Genomic DNA, 23283 nt, shown 5'->3' on the forward strand with positions numbered 1-23283 from the left:
GAAGAATCTTTTAGGTTCCTTATTCTCCTACGCATTCAGTGGTTACATAGCATTTTGTTGTATAGAAATACTGTAATTTATTTGACCAACTCGCTACTGTTGGGCATTTAGGTTATTTCTGTTTTCCATGCTGGAAACAATGCAGAGATGATCTTTCTGTGGCCAAGTCTGTGCAAAAATCTTTGGTTGTTTCCTTTGAATAAATTCTAGATGTGCAGTTGTTGGTTCCTACATGTATGCACATTTTTAAGCTTGTGATTGGTATTGCTAACTGGCTCTGTAAATAATTCTCATCTTAGAGGCAGAGTGTGGGCATGCCCCTTTGCCCCTTTTGTCTGAATTCTTGATTGTCACTGAGTTTTTTGACAATATGATTGCAAAGAATTAGTGCCTTATTTTAAAATTTACGTTTACTTGATCGCTAGTGAAGCTGAACTTTTTTTTCTTTTCTTTATCCTTTGCCCACTTTTCTGTTCTGGTATAGATATTTTTCTTATTTACAAAGAGATTTTTTTCTAAAGTTTATTTTTGAGAGAGAGCATATGCATGAGCAGGGAAGGGGCAGAGAGAGAGAGAGAGAGGGAGAGAGAGAACACCAAGTAGGCTCCACGCTGTCAGCACAGAGCCCATTGTAGGGCTCGATCTCATGATGGTGACATCAGGACCTGAGCCAAAATTAAGAGTTTGATGCTTAACCAACTGAGCCACCCAGGCACCCCTACTGAAGAGATTTTTAAAATAAATTTAAAATATCAATTCTTTGTCATCCATGCTAGTTTTCTCTTTTGGCTATTTGTTGTGATGATTTCCTAATACAGGTAAAACCTTAGTTTGCAAGCATAATTCGTTCCAGAAACATGCTTGTAATCCAAAGCACTTGTAGATCAAAGCGAATTTCCCCATAAGAAATAATGGAAACTTAGACAGTTTGTTCCACAACCCAAAAATATTGATATAAAAGTGATTACAATACTATAACATAATACAAAATAATAAAGAAACTAAAAAATATAAAGAAAAATAAACAAATTAACCTGCACTTACCTTTGAAAACCTTCATGGCTGGTGTGAGGGAGATGAGAGAGAGGAGGGTTATTGTGTAGGACGACTTTCACTATCAGTAATGGAATCACTGCTATCTATTGGCTCAATGGAGCCTTTTCCTGCATGAGGCCATTGTATATGCTTGCACGGATGTTGACTACAGTGCAGTATTAATAAACTCTTGTCACATACTGTATTTAATGTAACGGACAATAAGGCAGCAGAGGAAAGGGTCTCTATCTGCAGGCAGCCTGACCTAGAAGGAAGCAAAGCATTCCTAAGCTTACTCTTGTGTGCAAAAGCAAAGGACTGTCCATAGGTGCTTTGAAGTGACAAAAAATACACTAGTGCCAGTTGTGGACACCTTCCAGAGTTCTGAAAAATTACTGATTTCTGCCAAACACTGTGGCCTGAGACTGAGCATCCGAGCATGAGAGATGATCACCCACAATCCCACAGCAAGAGAGAGAGAGAGAGAGAGAGAGAGAGAGAAGAACCATTGGCTCAGTTGTGATCATGTGACGTTTGGCATCACATACTACTTGTATTGTAAGACATCACTCGTTTATCAAGGTAAAATTTATTACAAAATTTTGCCTGTCTTGAAGAACACTCACAGAATAAGTTACTCTTAATCCAGGGTCTTACTTTAAATTGCAGTCCTGGAAATCCCCTTTTGCTTATGGTGTGATATTCTTGTCTTACCAGGTTTGGTTTGCTGGCATTTTATTTAGGATTTTTGCATCTCTATTTGTAACTGTTAGCTTTCAGTTTTCTCTCTCTGCGTGTTTGTATGTGTATTCACCAAATTTTATGGACAGGATAACTTAGTTTTATAAAACATATGGGACTTTTTTCCTTCTATTTCTGTATACCGGGAACTACTTTCAGAGCATGGAAATTATTGGTTCCTTGTAAATTAGAAAGAACTTGCCCATAAAACTATCTAGGTGCTGTAGTAACCATTGGAGGAAATGACTTCTAACAACATGGTTTGCCCCATGTTCTCTACTTCTTTGTGATTCCAATTTGCTGTTTCCTAGAAAAACATCCATTTTATTAAGATTTTCAAATTTATTAGCATTTTTCAAGCTTCAGGGAGATATAATCCCCATGCCATACACTTCATCCGTTTAAAGTAGTTTCTAGTATATTCAGAGTTCTACGACCATCACCACAATTGCCACCGTAAATTTTAAAACATTAAAAAAAACAACAAAGAAACTCCATAGCCATTAGCACTACTCTCCATTTTCTGTTAGTCCTACCAGCCCTAGACAGCCTCTAATTTGTTTTCTGTCTCTCTACATGTGCCTACTCTAGACCTTTCATATAAATGGAATCACACAATATGTGGTCTTTTGTGACTGCCTTCTCTCACTTAGCATCAAGCTTCTAAGATTCACCCAGTTGTAACGTGTACTAGTACTTCATTTTCTCTTTGTTTTTTTTTTATAGACCTTTATTGTTTTAGAGCACTTTTGGGTTTGCAGAGAATTGAGCAGATAGTATAGTGTTCCCATATACTTTCCTCTCCCATATGCTCTCCTGACCATAGTCTTCCCCACTAACATCTTTCATTGGTGTGATACATTTGTTATAATTAATGAGTCAATGTTGATATTATTAACTAAAGTTCACAGTTTACATTAGGGTCCACGCTTTGTGTTGTAGTTCTGTGAGTTTTGACAAGAGCAAAATGTCACGTATCATTCATGACAAGTATCCTATAGAGTAGTTTGATGAATAGTTGGAGTGCAGGGGATTTATAGTGCAGTCCTTCCCTCCTCTGCTAGAACCTCTAGCCACACTGCTCTGTTTACTGTCTCCATGGTTTTGCCTTTCCCAGAATGTCATGTAGTTGGAATCATACAGTATGGAGCCTTTTCACATTGGTTTCTTTCACTTGGTGGTATGCATTTAAGGTTCCTCCATAGTGTTTTTCATGGCTTGAGGGTTCATTCCTTTTTCGGGCTGAATGATATGCCATTGTCTGGATAGACCATAGTTTATTTTATCCATTCCCGTACTGAAGGAGATCTTGCTTGCTGCCAGGTTTTGGCAACTCTGAATAAAGTTGCTGTAAACATCTGTGTGCAGGTTTTTGCATGGACCTAAGTTTTTAACACTTTTGGATAAATATCAAGGAGCACAACTGTTAGATCATATGGTAAGAGTATGCTTTGTCTCGTAAGAAACTGCCAAACTGTCTTCCACAGTGGCTAAAGCATTTCACATTTTCTCTAGTAAGGAATGAGAGTTCCTGTTGCTTGGCATCCTTGCTAGCATTTGGTGTGTCAGTCGTTTGGATTTTATCCATTCCAATAGGTGTGTAGTAGTATCTCATTGTTTTAATTCGCAATTCACTGATGACACATAATATGGAGCATCTTACCATCTGTATATCTTCTTTGTGAAGTTTTTGTTCAGATCCTTTGCCTATTTTTAAATTGGGTTTTTTGCTTATTGTTGTGTTCAGCGTTCTTTGTATATTTTAGATATAGGTCCTTTATCAGATATGTATTTGCAAATATTTCTCGTTTCTTTTTTCATTCTCTTAACAATGTTCTTTACAAAGCACAATTAAAAAAATTTTTTTAATTTTGTTTCTAAGTAATTCTACACCCACCATGCGGCTTGCACTCACAACCCTGAGATTAAGAGTCACATGCTCAACCGACTGAGCCAGCCAGGTGCTGCACCTGTTTCTAGTTTCTCGCCGTGCCCCCGCAACCCCCTCTACTCTGTCCACTGACACAAAGTGGTTTTCCAAACTGAACATTTAGTCATGGCATTTCACTGCAAAGAACAAACAAAAACAAAAACAATAAACAACAAAATAAAAACAGGAAAAATTTCGAATTTCCCTGGTGGTGCCTCACTTTCCTAAAGGTGTATAGTTCAAGCTCTTTAGCCTGGTATATCCATGTGCTTCTTACTTACTTCTTTACTTTCATTTCACCTTATTCTCCCACCCCCATCTTATCTTAGGCTCCAGCAATATTCCGGGACGTTTAACATATTCTCTGTGTTCAGACTCCTTTGCCTGCCTTGTCTGCCTTTGTTCTTCAAAAACCCTGTCTGGGTGTCCCCTACTTGGAAAAGCCTTTTTCCAGAACAATGAACTACATCCAGCTCTGAGATTCTTCTGTACTTCACATAATGTCATATCATAATTCTTTTGTTTATGTGTCTGTCTTCCCTCCTAGGCTGTGAGCCCTCCAAGGACAGATTGTGGCTGTTTTTCCAGCAATATAATAAGTGCTCAGTAAATATTTATCGAATGAATGATTAAGATGTTCCATGGACTGAATTGTGGTCCCTGAAGTCTAACTCTATGTGGCACTGAGTGTGAAATAATATGATACCACAGATTTCATGTCTTTTATTTTCTCTCCTAGTCGACAAGCTCAAACCTTTCGTTTTCTTGGAGGTAGACATGATCACCTGGCTGGTATTAGAGGGGATGACTGATAAGAACCTGTTTCAGTGAATGTGGACTTGATGCTTTCTAAGGGCTCTGTACATGAAAGAAATCTCCATCCCCTCTTTGCTTAGCTCTTGGCATAACTTCTGATAGCTCCCCCACTCTAAGAGTTACTTCTTGGGCAATGAGAGATCAGGTTCCTTTAGGGGGGTGGACATTATGCCACATGGTGTCATTGCCCGATATCTGTAGGGTTTGGGATTCTAAGAAGTAATCTGTGGGCTGGGACCTCCTCCTAGAGGATGAACAGCTCCATAGGAGAGAGTAGTAGCTTAGAACATGCCAAAGAACCTCTAGTCCAAGGGCTTTGGGGGAGTTTATGGTCCCTTCTGGACCTGTAAGACATAAGCCCTCAGGGACAACAGTGCAGTTTGGTAGAGAATAGCCCAGAGCTCATCTGGGCTCAGATTCCTCAGGGTCAGCAAATCAATTTGGTTTCCCTGGGCTCTGTGGGACTGAACTTTAAGACTGCTACCCCTGGGAGTGACATCCCCTGGAAAATCTCAGGGGACCTATTACTCACCTGAGTAGACAGGCTTCAGGAAGACCTGGAAGAGTCTTAGGAAGTCGGGTTGTTGAGCCCGTCTAGCATGCTGCATTGGGCTTTACACCCTTTATCATGGAAACCTGAGCACAGGTAGAAGTCACTGGGGAGGATTGTGGCTTAGTGACCTTTTTTCACTAATGCTCAGCTGTGAAGCCTGTGTCCTTGGGATATTAGCACTGCCCCTGCTACAGCGGGTTCTCACTATCTTATGCTTTCCCAGAGTGGACCTCCAGTCCTAGTTAGGCCAGTGCACTTCCTTATGGACTAAGTGGCTTTCTTACCCTGATACCTTGGTGAGCCTACTGGAGATTATCATTCAGTAGACTTTGGTCTCATGGAATGAGATTGTTATTTCTGGTTCAGAGAGACTAAGGAAAAACTACAATTGCAGAAATGTCTTTGCAATACTGTGTAACAGTTTACAGAAAAACTTCACATATATTAATTTATTCATTCAATCTTCACGCAAACCAGTACTTGGCACTTAGTAGACGTTCACATGTTTGGCATATGAATGAGCATGGGGATTTATTATGCTGTTATACAGATATGGGAACTGAGGCCCAAGCAGATGAATTGAACTTCCTAAAATCCAAATCTAGTTAGTCAGTGTAGAGCCTCAACTTAAAATCAGACCCATTGCAGGTCGACATTCACTAAGCACTTATTATGTGCACTTATTATGTGCTTGACAAGCACTTATTATGTGCTTGACAGTGATAAATAAACATATTTCTTGCTTTCAAGGAGCTTACAGGTTTGTCAAGAAGCCAGACACATGAGGAAATAATCTCAACACAATGTGCTAAGTGTTAGAATAGACAACTCCGTGCAATGCTATGGGGTCACAGAGGAAGGGTGCCTAATCCAGTCTAATGAGGTCATGAAAGGCTTGTTGAAGAAGTGACACCTCAGTTAAAATTTGAAGGTTCAGTAGAGGTTGGCCAAAGGTAGAAAGAACATTCTAGGCTGAGAGGTCAGCATCAGTGGGGACACAGAGGTGTGACCCAACATGGTATATTCTAGGACTGCTGGAGTGTTCATTGCCAAGGGGGGAGTGGCAGGAATGGTGACTTGACAGGTAGTCAGGAACCAGGTCATTGAAGGTGTAAACTTTGCCTGGTACACCATTAGTTCCCAAACACTGCTGACTCATTCAAATCGCCCAGGGCACTTAAAAAATATAAAGATGTCTTACCCACATGCCCAGTGATTTCTCGATGAGCTGCGTTTAACAATCACTTCTTTAAAAAAAATCTTAAAGTTTATTTATTTATTTGGAGAGAGAGGGAGCACAAGTGGGGGTGGAACAGAGAGAGGGAGAGAGAGAATCCCAAGCAGCCTTTTCACCGTCAATGAAGAGCCTGATGCAGGGCTTAAACTCACAAACTGTGAGATCGTGTCCTGAGCCAAAATCAAGAATCGGACACTCAACCAACTTCGCCACCCAGGTGCCCCTAACAATTACTTCTGGAGGCAACAGGAAGCTATTGGAAGGTTGGTAGCAGGGGAGGAACATAGATTGTCATATTGGATCACTTTGGTGACGATGTACATGGAGGCAGGTCGATTTGAGAGGAATGCTCCTGGAGGCACATAGACTCCAGCAGCATGTTGAATTGAGAGTTCATGGTGGATGGAATAAGGCAGTAGCAGTGGGGATGGAGAGGAAGAGGCAGATCAAAAGAGATTTCAAAGTGGTGGAATCCTTATGACGTTGTGGAAGAGAGGTGTCTAGGCTAATTCTCCAGGTTTCTGACATGGCTTCTTGGGTAGAGGATGGTATTTCTGACCAAGACCATAAATGGAGTGTGGAGAGAGAATGGGGGAGTAATTGATAAATTCAGCATGGAATCTGCTATATTTGAGGTACTGTAGGACATCCAGATGGGAGGGTGGCAATTTAGTTTCAGAGCTCAGGATGATTGCCTGGGCTGGAGATAATAGACCTGAGCTGCTCTGTATGGCGGATTTGAAGTCATGTGAGTGGCAGAGATCTCTCAGAGAGTGTGTGCAGAGTGCACCTTCAATTATTCTTTCCCTTTTTGTCTTCAGGGGTGGTTCTTGTGAAAAATCAGAACCTTTTTGTTTGTTTTCAAAGTGTCAGTAAGGCAAAGTGGGAGAACAAAAATGGCATAGAAGGTGGAGTTAGGGAATGTGAGTTGAAGCCCTGCCTCTGCTACTTCACCGTTCTGCAAACCTGAGCAGTCACCGAGCCTCTCAGCCTCCAGGTCTTCATCTATAAAGCAAGGGTTGTAGGAATATCTGCCTCACAGAGTTATTGGGAAGATCCAGTGAGAACATGCATGCAAAAAATACCACGTAAAGAACCAGAAAAACATTGGTTTCCCTCCCCCAAGAAACTTGGACCAATATGTGGGAATTATAGGGAGGCAGACTTTGACTTAGTGTAAGGAAAGACTGTCTAATGCCTGGAGCTGTTGGATGATGGGAAGAGTTTTGGGAGAGGGGAAGGTCTGAGACTCTTGAGGTCTTTAAGCAGAGCTAGGTTTCTGAGCTTCTGCTGAGAGTTTTGTTGCCAAGGGTGGGGTCGCCCTTGATGACCTCTGAGCTCTCTTGTGGCTCAGATAGTGTTTGAGTTACTAGAATACTTCTCAACCCTTATTTCTGAACATTTTTACACTACTTAGATTTTTTTTTTGAATTGTAAAAGCAATATAGATGCATGGTTATTTCTTTTTCTTGAAAATCTCTTAAAGCTCTGGGCATTTTGGTTCCTAGGTGGAGTCTTGGTTTATATACCCTTAATAACCAGGCAGCCTGCTTCAGATCTTACTGCATGGAGCATTTATAGACATTTTTTTTTTAATTCTCTTTAATGAGGATTTGGTGGATGCTAAAATGTGTCTGTGTGGTGCAGTTAAGGCCTCTCTCATGCAGACCAGCAGTACGGGGGTGGGGTGTGGGCATTCTAACGTCTTGACAATTCTGAGTTATAGGTTACTTTAAAGTGATTGATTTGTATTATTTGCAAGCAGAAATGATATTATAAACAGCTAACAACATTGCCAAGCAGAGGTCTTGCTAGAATATGCTACAATGAGTAGGTAAAGATCATTTGAAATTAGCACACTAATTATTTCTATGCAAATGAATGTTGTCAGAGAGCTTAGAAACAGGTTGTTCTCTGAACTGGGTTAAACATCCCCTAAGAGCTCATGTTTATACTCTTAATTTGCTCAGAAACCTGTTGTTGGTGTTTTTTAAATAGAAGAAAGGTAAAATATGCCAGCCCGTGATTGAATTATCACTAATTCAGCAATAGTTTGAAAAGAATTATATTTTTATGTATTTATTTTATTGCCAATTACTAGTGTAACACACATTTGCTAAAAGGAGGCCTAGTTTTCTTGCTAAGTTTCTACACACAGAGATTATTTTTCTAAATGGTAGATGTCCACCCATGCCATTTGATGAGGACTTATCTTTATGACTGATAGTTTAGATGACTTCCAGGCTCTTTTATTTTTGTTATTTATTAGTTATTTGTTCGTTTGTTTGTTCGTTTTTCAGTAAGCTCTGTGATCAATGTGGGGTCTGAACTCATGACCCTGAGATCAAGAATCTCATGCTCTACTGACTGAGCCAGCCAGGTACCCCGCTTCCTGGCTCTTTTAAGAACATCACCAAAACACTTGTTCCCAAATGATAGTAATTTCATATCTAGCAAATATTCTAGCTGGGAAAAAGTTACTGTAAGCCATATAGAGGTGAACAGCTTTGAAAAGCAAGAATATGAGAAAATGCACTCAGCCCTAATTGTGGGAGCAGCTTACTTTCATCTTTTTCATTCAGCAGGCACTTCACAGTCTTGGAAGGCCCTGGGTTAGCTTTTGATTACCCATTTTCATTGCATGTAGCGATGCCAGGGGTTGGTTGAGTGAAGCTTCTTGATATTTTGAAACAGTAAGTGTTTAATTATGCTTACCTTCCCCACCTCACTCCCTGCCCCTGGTCCTCATCTACAGGACCTGGTGGATCAAGGAAGAAGGCCTGTGGTAACCTGTACCAAATCTTCTGAGATGACAGGTCTCGGAGGGGTAACAGTAGAGGTGGAAGATTCGCAGGGAATATGGTTGAGATGGATGTTGGGAAGAAGGGAGAAAGAGAATCTATGAACAAGCCCAAGTGGAAAGCCATGGAGTGTTAGGTCATGAACTAGACCACAGGAAGATGGGTCAGAATCGGGGGTAACAGACACAAGGAGCAATGGGGTAAAGTCCAAGCCTAAAGTTGGGCCATGGTATTCCAGCAGGTTGTTAAGCTTTGGTCTGACCACGGAGAGAAGCTGAGCAGATTGATAATCAGGCTGCTCTATAGAAGCCTTGGAGTTCATGTTCATCTATAGCTTCATAGATGTGTCTTTATACCAGTTAATTACTCCACACAGCTCACTGCTTAGACATTTATTTTCTGACAGACCGACTTGAGAAGGTGATGTAGTGTGTTGGAAAGAGCATTGCCGGGAGGCACCAGTACTCTGGGTTTTTAGCCAGTGCTCTGCCACTGATTGCCCATGGAATCTTAGACAAGTCATCTAATCTTTGAGAGCCTCAGTTTCCCTGTATATAAAATGGGGATTGAGGAGGTAAAGACATATGGTTCATCTTTCAGTTGTGAGTTCTAAAGCATAGAAAAGAATTCTGTGGCCTCTGACATTTGGCTTGTTTTACTTGGAAAGAAATACACCTGCAGCACTACATTTGACCTGAACCTATGGAAAGCCCCAAAGTCAAAATCAAACTATCAATAGTCAAATCCTTTCCCTTGCTTGCTTGCCAGAGCCAGGGGTGTTGAAGATAGTCTGTTTCGTTGGGCCATTTAGCGTTTGTGGGAATGGCATGAAGCAAAGTGACTAGGGTTGAGCAGTTGTTCTTCTTGGCCTCTGCGTATGCGATAGCTTACGTAGTGGTATTAGACCAGAGGCCCGCTGCACTGCAGGTACTCTTACGGGGCTAGTGATGCACACAGCACCAGCACACGGGAGAGCTTTAGTCCTTTGCCCAAATCACACATGGCTCATTGGCTGAGGACTGTGGTAAGATGAGCTGCCCTTTCTGAATGGCGATAGATGGGCACCATCCTGTCAGTCCTGCTGGGGTAAGACAAAGATGTAAGGGGCTGCTAGTGGACTTTAAAATGTGAATTTAAAAAATTGTCCTTAATTATAAAAAAAAATAGCCTTAATTACAGCTTACCACAGGCAGGCCGTGCATTTCTGAGTAGTTTTACAAACAAGGGAAGAAGCCAATAGTTTGGTAAGTGCTGGTGAGTTCTCATTTGCATGCTGTCCCACACCCAAATTGTAATACTGCAACACCACAATTTGCAGACAAATTACCAGCATGACAAATTAGCACAATTTGTTAATTTCCTCTTTAATTGCCTTACAAAGAGTAGCGTTTCTGTCATTTGCCTTTTTTGACATAGAGGCTCGTCTTAAAAGCAGAAAGACTTTAACATAGCTAAATCTATGTCTATAACAAGTAAAGCTTGTTTTCATTTTTCTTACCCAGCCGGCTAAGATTTATACATTAATTATTCAACTGATGCATCTTAAACATTCCAGTTAAAATACACACTGCTGGCCAGAAATTGTTCAACCCCAAGCACACTGCAAGGAATAAATACTTAGAACTGTAAATGGGTAAACTCAGTCTTTCCATGTGGTGAGGTCAACAGAACTCACAGTGAACATACAAAGGATAGAGAACTAATTATTATTGAAATTCAGGTAAGTGATTTCTTAGGCATTTTAGCTGTCATGCTGTGGAATAATTGCAAACCCACCAGGAAGGAATTGCAAAACACAACCTACTTCTCTTTTCCCCAATGGCTACATAGAATTTTTTTTTCTGTTTTTCAGTTTGCGCCAACCCTCTATTTAATCATTAAAAGGACTGTTATTTTAAGTATCAACTTCCTCAGTAACAGTGTTCGACTGAAATCCTACAGAATGGTGACTTTGCCCAGAGTGTGACTTCAGTGAGCTGGTGAGTTTGAAGGCAATCGGAGCTATTAGTAATGGAGTACAGAGCTCTGTGGCAATTTTGTTTAAGTGTTGTGCAAGTTAATGTTCTACCTGACTCATGTAACCATCACTCTCCAGTCCCATCAGTGACAACATACAGTTGTTAAATACCGTGTCATAGGCATCAAGTGTTCTACTATCATTTAAATATCAGTAACAGCAGCAGCAAATACTCTAGGCATACCACAGAACCCACGTTAGTGGGTATCCCAGCTTGGTGACAAGATTCTTCCTGCTTCTAGGTCTTTGCATATTCTGTTTCTTGTCCAGGAAAGCTGTTCAAGTCTTGGTTTAAAGGCCTTTTCAAGAGGTCCCCCTTCCTCCCTCTGGTATTCTTGATCACTGTACCCATGTGTTTCCTTCATAGTATTTGTCACAATTGAAAATGATACTTGTATCTTTTTTCTTGTTAATTGTCTCCCCTGCTAGTCTATAAGCTATACAAGGACAGAGACCTTGTCTAGTTATATTCATCCCTAGATCTCCTTGCCTAGCAAAGTAAGTAGGGGCTCTAAATATTTTAATGAATAAAGGAAGCAATGTAGCAGAAATACAGGGAGGCAGGAGCCCAATGTGCTGAGAACTTCCAGATTAATCTCATGACCGCATGTGGTCCTGCCTAGGCCTGTAGGACCTATCACAGTATGCCCACATATAGGCTGGACATTTCCACCTGATGGTCCACAGGCCCTTCCCGGTCAACATTCCAAGATTTAATTCATCAGCCTGCCTCCCAAATCTTTTCCCTTCTTAGTCATAGCTTGAATAATGGCACTGTCATGCCTGTCATCATCCAGGTAAGACACTTCGCCTTCATTTTGCCCTCTGTCCTCCTCAACTCCAGCACTCAGTCCTGTCAGTGTGTCTTCCTGAATACTGCTTGAATCTGTTCTCTCCATTGACATGACTCTGGTTCAGGTTCACATCTTCTCTTATTTACATTACTGCAAATACTTTCTGATGGTCTCTCTGTCTCCTCAGTTTTATACCCTAAAGACCACCTCCCTCTCCACCAAAAGTCAAACTCTATTTTCTCTCCTTCTGTCTAGAAGGCAGTAAGGACTGGCAATGCACAGAAGTAGCTGGAACGCTACTGAGTAAGAGATATTCAAAGATTGCAGACATATGATTTCTTCAAGATTAATTTCCTTTTTGTTTTTCTGCTACGGATCCAATGGAATAAGCTATTAAAATGCTTTGAGCTTCTGAACGAAAGCACAGAACTGTGCCAGCAGAACAACATAAAGGTTTCCTTTATTTATTTTCCTCTAGCATCTATCTGTGATGGATGATATGACCATGAATCTTCACTTAAATATGGAATCCTGAAAAATCATAAAATCCTCAGTGTCAGAGCTGGACAGAGGCCATCTGGATCTTTTGTCTGAGGCTCAGAGAAGGGAAGGACCTTATTTAAGGTCACAAACTGAGTTAGCTGTAGAATTAGGACTCAGACTCAGTTCTCTGTATTTCTCAAGTCATCACGAGGCTTCACTTGGATGTATTATTTAAACATTTGGCAGCTCTGTGGCCCACTCCCCAGACTACTGTGGCATGACTTCCTTCCTTCATCTGACTTCTCTTTCTTTTTTTGCTTCTCTTGTGCCTGAGTGCTAATCAGTGAGATTAGGAAGAAATTATGACCTTTATAAGTGACATGTGCTGCCTTGGTGATTTCCAAAAGGGGACTTTGGAGCACTAGAGGTTTCTTGGAGCTGCCCTTGGGCTTCTGTGTATACCACCAGTCAGTGGGGTCCCAGGAAAACAGGGCTCTGGGATGCCAACCCACACTTCATACTGTATGGGAAGTTTTGTTTTCATTTGTTTTATATGGGCTCACGCTGCCACTGGATTTAAGTGATTTCATGTTGAAAAAGTTTTGAAAACTGCCTGAGGGAATGCACTTACTAGTTTACTCCCCCAGTTGAATATTCCAATTAAACAATATTTCTGTGATTTTGTGTTTATTTTTATTTTTACCCTTCTCTTTACAATGATAAAAGGAAGAAAAACTCCAGGCCTGCTCATGTGGGTGTGGTAACTTGAATGTCGATTGTCCCAAACTGGCTAGTGGAGCAGTGCCTGAAGCTGGGACTTTATGGCCTCTCAGCTATGTGTTAGTATGAACGGGTCAGTTCTACCTAGTGTCCTACTTTCCCTCTCAGGCCTGGGTGTACGTGAGATTACTAGGTAGAAGGTATGTTGTCATAAGAATCTAGTATGTCTTCTGTAGCTTACTTGAATTCCTGGTCTTTAGTCTTTGATACTGACCAGTGGTGAGGAAGGGGGAATGTATGATTTCTGAGAGCCCAGTGTTGTGGCACCATAGTAAAACACTGTATGAATATCCATGGAAAGGGGAAATTGATGTTGAAAACTGACATGTGTCATGGTGTAGGGTCCCCGGGGATGGTTTTCCAGTTTCTGGCTTGGGAGGTGATGATCGCAGGGATGTCGGGGCTTGGGAGGAGGGACAAATGGTATTTCTGACTTGACCATTTTCCTTTGGTGTGTCCAGAGATGGTTGACATACTCTTTATACTTCTTGACACGATGAAAAGCAAGGCTACTCCTAACTTTGGTGGGCCTGTGGCAAGGATGCAAACTGTAGGCTCACGTCCAGCTCCCCCTTCTCTCTAACCTCTTGGCTCCGTCCCTTACCCTGAGGGGCCTTCTGCACGTGCCGTAGATACAAGCCTTGCTCCACAGAGTATTGACCCCAGTCCAGAGCATTGGCAGTACTTGAGAGCTTATTAGAACTGCAGACTCTCAGGGCCTGCTGTAAGCCTACTTCACCAGGCTCTGGATTTTAATAGGATTCTAGGTGATTCACAGTCACATTCAGGTTTGGGAAGGATCATTATAGCCCACATGTTCAAGCTCCAGCATTACTGGGTTGAAGGGCAACAACTGCCCCATGGCCACCCCTCATAACACCTTAGTAGGCCTAGGGTTGTTCCCACCTATGGCTTGGTTCATCCTTAGGAAGACAGAGCTAGGGAAGAGGATGGCACAGGCCACAGACACAGGCTTGGGGCATATGGACAGGGAATTTTAAGGTCTTGGATATTCTGAGAGTAGCCTAGAAGAGGGAAGCATAGAGTTTGAGTAGACAAGTTCCTTGGCCCCATAGACTCCTTGCTGTATGAGGAGCGGTGTGTCTAGAGCAGGGCCAGAGCAAGGCTCTATAAAGTGTGACGCCTAGGGCAGGGACCTGGTTGCCCCAGTCTAAGAGTGATGCTGTTGACAGGTGTTCACAATGTCCATGTGGATGGGGGTTGGGTGGGGGTGATTCATGGCTCTTTGAGGTACTTGGTGGCTGTCAGTGTCTTGGTGACTCTTTGGGGTGTGGGGAAGTAGTAGTGATGGGGCCATTACTGCTTTAAGAGGGAATCAAAGTGAACTGTTTTAAGCAAACTTTTTAGTAGCTAGGGAGGCACATTCATGGACTTATATATAGAAGGTACATAGTGAAGGTGGCTCCTTTAGTGCCTAATAACAATTCTACTAGACCAGCTGGCAGCCTGCACCAGGATGCAGTTGGATGTGGGTGTGGAGGGCTTTGAACAGCTTCCTCCAAACCTAAGATATAGTCAGTTTCCCTTAAAGAATTAAGAGCAGTGTCTGGTGTGGTTGAGGTGAGGTGGCTGGTAGATGGGGGGAAATGTGTGTCCACTGCCACCTGGATGATGCCGTGGTTGTGAGACAAGCAGGTCTGAAGTGAAGCCCATTAGATTGCTGTTCCAGCAATCACACCTCAGCTTCCTCATCTGTAAAATGGATCTAGTGCTCCTTGCCTTGCCTAATTTACAGAGATGTTGGGTAGCTCTGTAAGGGAATGGATAGAAAAGTCCTTTGTAATTGTCAGGTGGGGGCACACATGAAGAAATGAGAACCATGCTACCATTTGCTGTCTTTCCTTTGGGAGTATGCCTTCATCTGCACCTGAGTTTTAGATTTAGCTTATCCACCCTTTAGCAATGCACAAGGCTCCATGCAAAGCCATCTCTGCCCCTTTGCCCAGCAACTTCCAGCCCCTTCCAAGCAGATACACTGCTGTGATTCTCATTTTTTGAGTTCCACAGTGGGGGAGGGGGTTTTATATTGGCAAACATTTCTGAAGAGACAAGTAATTGCCTCTGGAAAGAGAATGCTCTTCTCTTCCAAAAATTCATATTTGCTGGTTAAATTGATGTGACTTTATTTTTTGGCTAGCACTCCGCAGTATTCCATGGAGCGGTAATTATTCCTTTGGTGTTGCAGGAGTTTGCTGAGAGAAGGGAACTAAATCTAAAAGAGTGAATCCATCTGGTACATATGTTGAAGCTCTTTCTGAGGCCACTGACACTGAAATGTTAATGCTAGATTTTTATCTGCTGGTATCATTTGGATATTGATATAATGTGAGCTAATGCCCTAGGTCATTGAATCAAAGGCTGATTTCCATTCCCTTACATGGCACTGGACGCCCCACGCAGTGGATTGATGACTTTCTTTGCAGAGCACAATGGTAATACCTTACCCTGATTCCAGTCCTGCCACCTGGTTGTCAGCCTGTGGTTGCCCCCACCCCTATCGGGGTAGGTACTAAATGTCAGCAGCCAGAAGACTCAGTGACTCCCAGTACCTGAAGCATCCAGAGCTAAGGGTTGGCAGGATAGAAGCACCCCACCCCCCAAGTGGTAGATGATATCTGGGATTAATCTGATACCTCAAGTATTAAGTGCCCCTGGGAAGAGCCCCTGAATCCCATGGGGGCTTGCTAATCCTCAGCCTTCCTCTTGACATTATAGTGTGAGTGAAGCTGGGATGTGCTCCAGGAACCCACTGACGGCTATCCTGCTCTGCTGGGGCTCTGACATCCAGCCTAGGCTTTGCTAGGCCTTTCCCTGAGGTGCTGGGCTCTGGCTGGCTGGCTGCTAGCTAGGGTCCAATCCAAATAAAACCTTGTGGAAACATGGTGCTGCCACCTGCCTGATGATTAGTGTCACTGCCGCTGCAGGGTCTCTCCTAACCAGATTGTGTTCTGAAATAGCTAGCTTTTGTTTGCCTTTTTTTTTTTCTTAAATCTTTGTAAGTTGGCCAGTAAGCCCTACTGGGGACAACTCTTTGGTCCTCGTAGTTCTGAGTCTGCTCGATCTGTGCTCATTCTCCTTTTCCTGCTCTCCTGGCATTGCAGCCTTTGGAGTCCTCACTATCACTATAAAATTTCGCTGCAAAATATGGGAAATAGTCTGCTTTATCCCATACTCCAGTTTCACATCCATGGAAAGCTGTGGACATCTTATACTTCACTAAGGTTTGGACCCACTCACAGTTCCAGCCTCCTCTCTCGAGGAAGCATTAACCAAAGAAGCCATGGGAAATTTGCCAGCCTCCTATGAAATAAAATGCTATGTAGTGACAAACAAACTGTCCAGATTTTTTTAGCAAAATATGGCTGCTGTAGCTTTTTGACAGTTTTCTCTTTCTTCTGCAGTCCAGTGTGAAGTAGACTCCACAGGGTGAATTGTCATTGGGAGAAATTCAGAGCTGCCTTGTGTCATTGGCACATGGCTGAGGAGAAGCCAATGAAAGGGTTACCACCATTTCCCCCAAAGCTGTTAGGGAAGGTTTTTGATTATTTTCTAAATACCTTCTACCTTCAGCACAGGATATTGTGATTATTAAAGAGGCACTGTCATGTATCTTTTTAGGATTATTGTCATCTTTTTGTTTTCTCAATAGTCACTGTGCCCAGGTCCCTCTTTAGGACCCAAAGGTGTTTCTTTCTTTACCCACAGAATTTGTCCTTGCCCTTCTGGTAAATGGACTTGAATCGCTCCTGCTTCTGTCAGCTAGCAGCTGGGTTTACTTCAAGGTCCTTCAGAAGGCCAGACAAGTGCCATTACACAAATCACTGTTGACTGCCATCAGCCCACTGGCCCTCCCTCCCACACTTCTTTCTCTACCCCTGCCTCCCACTGCTTTCCATATAGGTTTGGAGGTGTCATTTTTCTTTCAGGACAACAGACTTTTGGGTAAAAATTATGTCTAAAGGTACATATCAACAGGCTTTGGCGACATCTAAAATAGGGTGGCATTTGATCTATGCAGTAACCGGCACTGTGCCACTTGTACATTAGCCACAACATATCTAATCTAAAGTTCTTTTTTTAAATGTCTTTAATGTTTATTTATTTTTGAGAGAGAGAGAGAGAGAGAGAGAAACAGAGCACAAGCAGGAGAGGGGCAGAGAGAGACAGACAGACAGAATCTGAAGCAGGCTCCAGGCTCCGAGCTATCAGCACAGGGCCCAACGTGGGGCTCGAACCCACAGACTGCAAGATCATAACCTGAGCTGAAGGCCGATGCTCAACTGACTGAGCTGCCCAGGTGGCCCTCAAAATAAATACTTTAATAATAATAATAAAAGAACTATGAGTATGTTCTCCTGCCACATTGATGATTTCCCAATGCCCAGTTGAGAAAGAGAGGCCAATCTAGAGTAGAGTCATTGGCTCCAGGCTCAGGGCACATGGAGGGCCCAGAAACTTACATTGTACCTTTGTTTTGGGGTCAGAAGGCTTCCGTGAGCTCCTCATACCTTCTGGCCACACTGAAGTAGTATTTTGAGAAGTAAGTTTTCCCCTTTTTTAAAAAAAGATCTGTGAGCATACCAATATGTTTGGTTGTTTAGGTTCTTTAGCTCATATATGGGCTATACAAGCCTTGATTTTGACCATTTTGAAGCCTTTGTGGACTAGTATACTTCAGTTGGAATATTTGTTACTTCAAGAAATCAGCAAATGGTTTGTGGTACCTTCTAAGATTTATGTAGCACATATTTATTGAGTATGTTTTATGGGTGAGGAGCTGTGCTGAGTGCTGGGAATTCACAGATGAGAAAGGTACAGTCCCTGCTCTTGGGTTGTCTCACAGTCTAGTAAGAGAAAGACAGACACATCAACAAATAACTGTAACACCAACAGCTGGGTAGAAAATTCCAGGTCAGGGCACCGGCATGAGCAGAGGTTGAGGGCAGGAGGAATACACAATTTGCTTGGAGAATCACAAGCAATGTAGCATAGTGGAGTGTGGTGTGGATGTTGGCAGGAAGCTACTGGAGAAAAGACTGGGACATAGATGTGGGTCATATTTTCAAGAGTTCAGATTTTTAGCTTTCTGAAGATGATTTGGGTATCCCTTGAATTCAGGATATTGGATCCACAGTAACAATTCTGTCGACATTCCTAGAACCTTTGTTTAGTTTAGCAGGAGGTGAAAGAGAGAGCTATTAAAACTGAAACAGTGATCCTCAGCTCTAGGGACCTTGTGAGTCAGAAATTAGAGCATCTTATATGGCTTGGAGCTAGAGCATGCTAGTCTGAGATGTGTGTGATATATCATTGGCTTAAGGAAGGGAGAGAAGATTTGCTTTGGAGGAAAGGTTGGGAAGGAAGGATAGCAAAGCTGGATAGTTTTGTACCTACTCCCCAGTCAGAAATTTATAGTTTGATTTCATTACTGTCTTGAAATATTGTCATATCCCAGAACATACAGAGATCCATATTTAACAGTAAGTGTGGGGGCATCTGGGTGGCTCAGTCTGTTGAGCATCCAACTCTTCATTCTGGATCAGGTCGTGATTCCAGGCTTGTAGGATCAAGCCCCGTGTCAGTCTCTGTGCTGAGCATGAAGACTGCTTGGATTCTGTCTCTCCCTCCCTCTGCCCCTCCCTTTCTCTCTCTCTCTCTCTCTCTCTCTCTCTCTCTCTCTCTTTCAAATAACCATATATGAAAAGCCCACAGCTTATTTCATCCTCAGTGGGGAAAAACTGAGAGCTTTCCCCCTGAGATCAGGAACACGACAGGTATGTGCACTCTCACCACTGTTTTTTTTTTTAATTTTTAAATGTTTATTGAGTTTTGAGAGAGAGAGAGAGAGAGAGAGAGACAGATCATGAGCAGGGGAGAGACAGAGAGAGAGGGAGGCACAGAATCCAGAGCAGGCTCCAGGCTCTGAGCTGTCAGCACAGAGCCCAATGTAGGGCTCGAACTCCCAAATCACAAGATCATGACCTGAGCCAATCAGGCGCTTTACTGACTGAGCTACCCAGGCGCCCCACCACTATTGTTTAACATAGTGCTGGAAATCCTAGCCTTAGCAATCAGACAAAATGATGTAAAAGGCATCCAGATTGGCAAAGAAGAAGTCAAACTTTCATTTTTCTCAAATGACATGATACTCTACATGGAAAACCCGAAAGACTCCACCAGAAAGCTGCTAGAACTGATACATGAATTCAGCAGAGTCGCAGGATATAAAATCAATGTACAGAAATCAGTTGCATTTCTATACCCCAATAATTAAGCAATAGAAAGAGAAATCAAGAAATTGATCCCATTTACAATTGCACCAAGAACCATAAAATACCTAGGAATAAACCTAACCAAAGATGTAAAAGATCTGTATGCTGAAAACTATAGAAAACTTATGAAAGAAATTGAAGAAGACACAAAGAAATAGAAAAACATTCCATGCTCTTGGATTGGGTAGAACAAATATTATTAAAATGTTAATACTACCCAAAGCAATCTACACATTTAATACAATCCCAGTCAAAATTGCACCAGCATTCTTCTCAGAGCTAGAAAAAAACAACCCCAAAATTTGTATGGAACCACAAAAGACCCTGAATAGCCAAAGTAATGTTGAAAAAGAAAACCAAAGTGAGAGGTATCACAATCCCAGACTTTAGCCTCTACTACAAAGCTGTAATCATCAAGACAGTATGGTATTGGTACAAAAGCAGACACACAGACTAACGGAATAGAATAGAGAACCCAGAATATGACCCACAAATGTATGGCCAACTAATCTTTGCCAAAGCAGGAAAGAGTAGCCAATGGAAAAAGACAGTCTCTTTAGCAAATGGTGTTGGGAGAACTGGACAGCAATATGCACAAGAATGAAACTGGACCACTTTCTTACACCATATATGAAAAATCAACTCAAATGGATGAAAGACCTAAATGTGAGACAGGAAACCATCAAAACCCTAAAGGAGAAAACAGTAACAACCTCTTTGGCCTTAACTGCAGCAACTTCTTACTCGACACATCTCCAAAGGCAAGGGAAATAAAAACAAAAGTGAACTATTGGGACCTCATCAGATAAAAAGCTTCTACACGGTGAAGGAGGCAATCAACAAAACTAAAAGGCAACTGACAGAATGGGAGAAGATATTTGCAAATGACATATCAGATAAAGCGTTCATTTCCAAAATCTACAAAGAACTTACCAAACTCAACACCTGATAAACAAATAATCCAGTGAATAAATGGACAGAAGACATGAATAGACATTTTTCCAAAGAAGACATCCAGATGGCCAACAGACACATGAAAAGATGCTCAACATCGCTCATCATCAGGGAAATACAAATCAAAACCACATTGAGATACCGTATCACACTGTTCAGAGTGCCTAAAATTAACACCTCAGGAAACAACAGATGTTGGCAAGGATGTGGAGAAAGGGGAACCCTCTTGCACTGCTGGTGGGAATGCAAGGTGGGACAGCCACTATGGAAAACAGTGTGGAGGTTCCTCAAAAAATTAAAAAGAATTACTCTATGACCCAGCAATAGCACTACTATGGATTTATCCAAAGGATACAGTAGTGCTGATTCATAGGGACATGTATACTGCAATGTTTATAGCAGCACTATCAACAATAGCCAAATTATGGAAATACCCCTAAATGTCCATCAACTGATGGCATGGATGGAGACTGATGAAGGGATAAAGAAGATGTGGCTTACTTTCTTACACCATTTACAAAAATAAACTCAAAATGGATGAAGGACCTGAATGTGAGACAGGAAACTATCAAAACTCTAGAGGAGAAAGCAGGAAAAAACCTCTCTGACCTCAGCCGCAGCAATTTCTTACTTGACACATCTCCAAAGGCAAGAGAATTAAAAGCAAAAATGAACTATTAGGACCTCATAAAGATAAAAATCTTCTGCACTGCAAAGGAAACAATCAACAAAACTAAAAGGCGACCAACAGAATGGGAAAAGATATTTGCAAATGACATATCGGACAAAGGGCTAGTATCCAAAATCTATAAAGAGCTCACCAAACTCCACACCCGAAAAACAAATAATCCAGTGAAGAAATGGGCAGAAGACATGAATAGACATTTCTCTAAAGAAGACATCCAGATGGTCAACAGGCACATGAAAGGATGCTCAACGTCGCTCCTCATCAGGGAAATACAAATCAAAACCACACTCAGATACCACCTCACACCAGTCAGAGTGGCTAAAGTGAACAAATCAGGAGACTATAGATGCTGGTGAGGATGTGGAGAAATGGGAACCCTCTTGCACTGTTGGTGGGAATGCAAACTGGTGCAACCGCTCTGGAAAACAGTGTGGAGGTTCCTCAAAAAATTAAAAATAGATCTATCCTATGACCCAGCAATAGCACTGCTAGGAATGTACCCAAGGGATACAGGAGTGCTGATGCATAGGGGCACTTGAACCCCAGTGGTTATAGCAGCACTTTCAACAATAGCCAAGTTATGGAAAGAGCCTAAATGTCCATCAACTGATGAATGGATAAAGAAATTGTGGTTTATATACACAATGGAATACTACATGGCAATGAGAAAGAATGAAATATGGCCCTTTGTAGCAATGTGGATGGAACTGAAGAATGTTATGCTAAGTGAGATAAGTCATAGAGAGAAAGACAGATACCATATGGTTTCACTCTTATCTGAGAAACTTAACAGAAGACCGTGGGGGAGGGGAAGGAAGAAAAAAAGTTAGAGAGGGAGAGAGCCAAACCATAAGAGACTCTTAAAAACTGAGAATAAATTGAGGGTTGATGGGGAGTGGGAGGGAGGGGAGGGTGGGTGATGGGCATGGAGGAGGGCACCTGTTGGGATGAGCACTGGGTGTTGTGTGGAAACCAATTTGACAATACATTTCATATTAAAATAAAATAAAATAAAATTACAGTTTCAAAAAAAAGGTGTAGTTTATATATACAATGGAATACTACTTGGCAATGAGAAAGAATGAAATCCTGCCATTTGCAACAATGTGGATGAGAGTGGAGGGTATTATGCTAAGTGAGATAAATCAGAGAAAGGCAGATATCATCTGTTTTCACTCATAGGTGGAATTTGAGAAACTTAACAGAAGATCATTGAGGATGGGAAGGGGAAAAAATAGTTTCAAACAGAGAGGGAGGGAGGCAAACCATAAGAGACTTAAATACAGAGAACAAACTGAGGGTTGATGGAGGGGGCGAGGGAGAGGGGAAAATGGGTGATGGACATTGAGGAGGGCACTTATTGGGATGAGCACTGGGTGTTGTATGTAAGCGAATAATCGTGGGAATTTACTCCCGAAGCCAAGAGCACACTGTATACACTGTATGCCAGCTAACTTGACAATAAATTATATTTAAAGAAAAAGACCCAACTGAATAAAAACCACTCAATCCTGTGCATTGTTGGTTATGTTACATAAAAGTATATAAAGAAAAAATAAATGAAAATAAAAAAAAATTAAAGTTTCTTTTTTTAAAGTACGTGTGAACAACTCACATCCAATTCAGATATAAAGGACCAGTTTGGCTCATTCATCTGGTTCTACTTCATAAGCAGCCAGGATCAAATGAGTAGGCTTGCAAGAGCAGCCAAAGATCAGGCCACTTAAGAATGCATGGGGCATGATAGCCTGGAGCTGTTGTTCACAGTACACCCTGCTCCAGGTATATGTAGCACTACCCTCTGGTCCAAAGCCACAAGCACTGGTCTTATTCCTAGCACACCATCTTTCAGATGGGTTCCATGCTGTTACAGGGAGCGTGGTTGGATGGATGCTGTGGTACACATGGAACCACAGCTCTCACTAAGATTCTCTCTCCCAGTGTTTTTTTTTTTTTTTTAAGAAAAATTTTTTTTAATTTTCTTTTTTTATTTTTTAAAATTTACATCCAAATTAGTGAGCATCTAGTGCAACAATGATTTCAGGAGTAGATTCCTTAGTGCCCCTTACCCATTTAGCTCATCCCCCCTCCCACAACCCCTCCAGTAACCCTCAGTTTGTTCTCCATATTTGTCTCTTCTGTTTTGTTCTCCTCCCTGTTT

The 23283-nt window shown here is 41.9% G+C and overlaps 1 long non-coding RNA gene across 1 annotated transcript in view; it reads left to right on the forward strand.

The window, feature by feature from the left end:
• LOC125932043 (uncharacterized) overlaps window positions 1-23283 on the forward strand; it is a 275833-nt gene that overhangs the window by 19661 nt on the left and 232889 nt on the right. The window contains exon 3 of the long non-coding RNA XR_007460523.1: window positions 10966-11092. This is a non-coding gene — a long non-coding RNA (uncharacterized LOC125932043). The remainder of the gene's footprint in view (window positions 1-10965; window positions 11093-23283) is intronic.

Source organism: Panthera uncia, chromosome X, assembly GCF_023721935.1.
Source record: "Panthera uncia isolate 11264 chromosome X, Puncia_PCG_1.0, whole genome shotgun sequence".
Classification (NCBI taxonomy): Eukaryota; Metazoa; Chordata; class Mammalia; order Carnivora; family Felidae; genus Panthera; species Panthera uncia.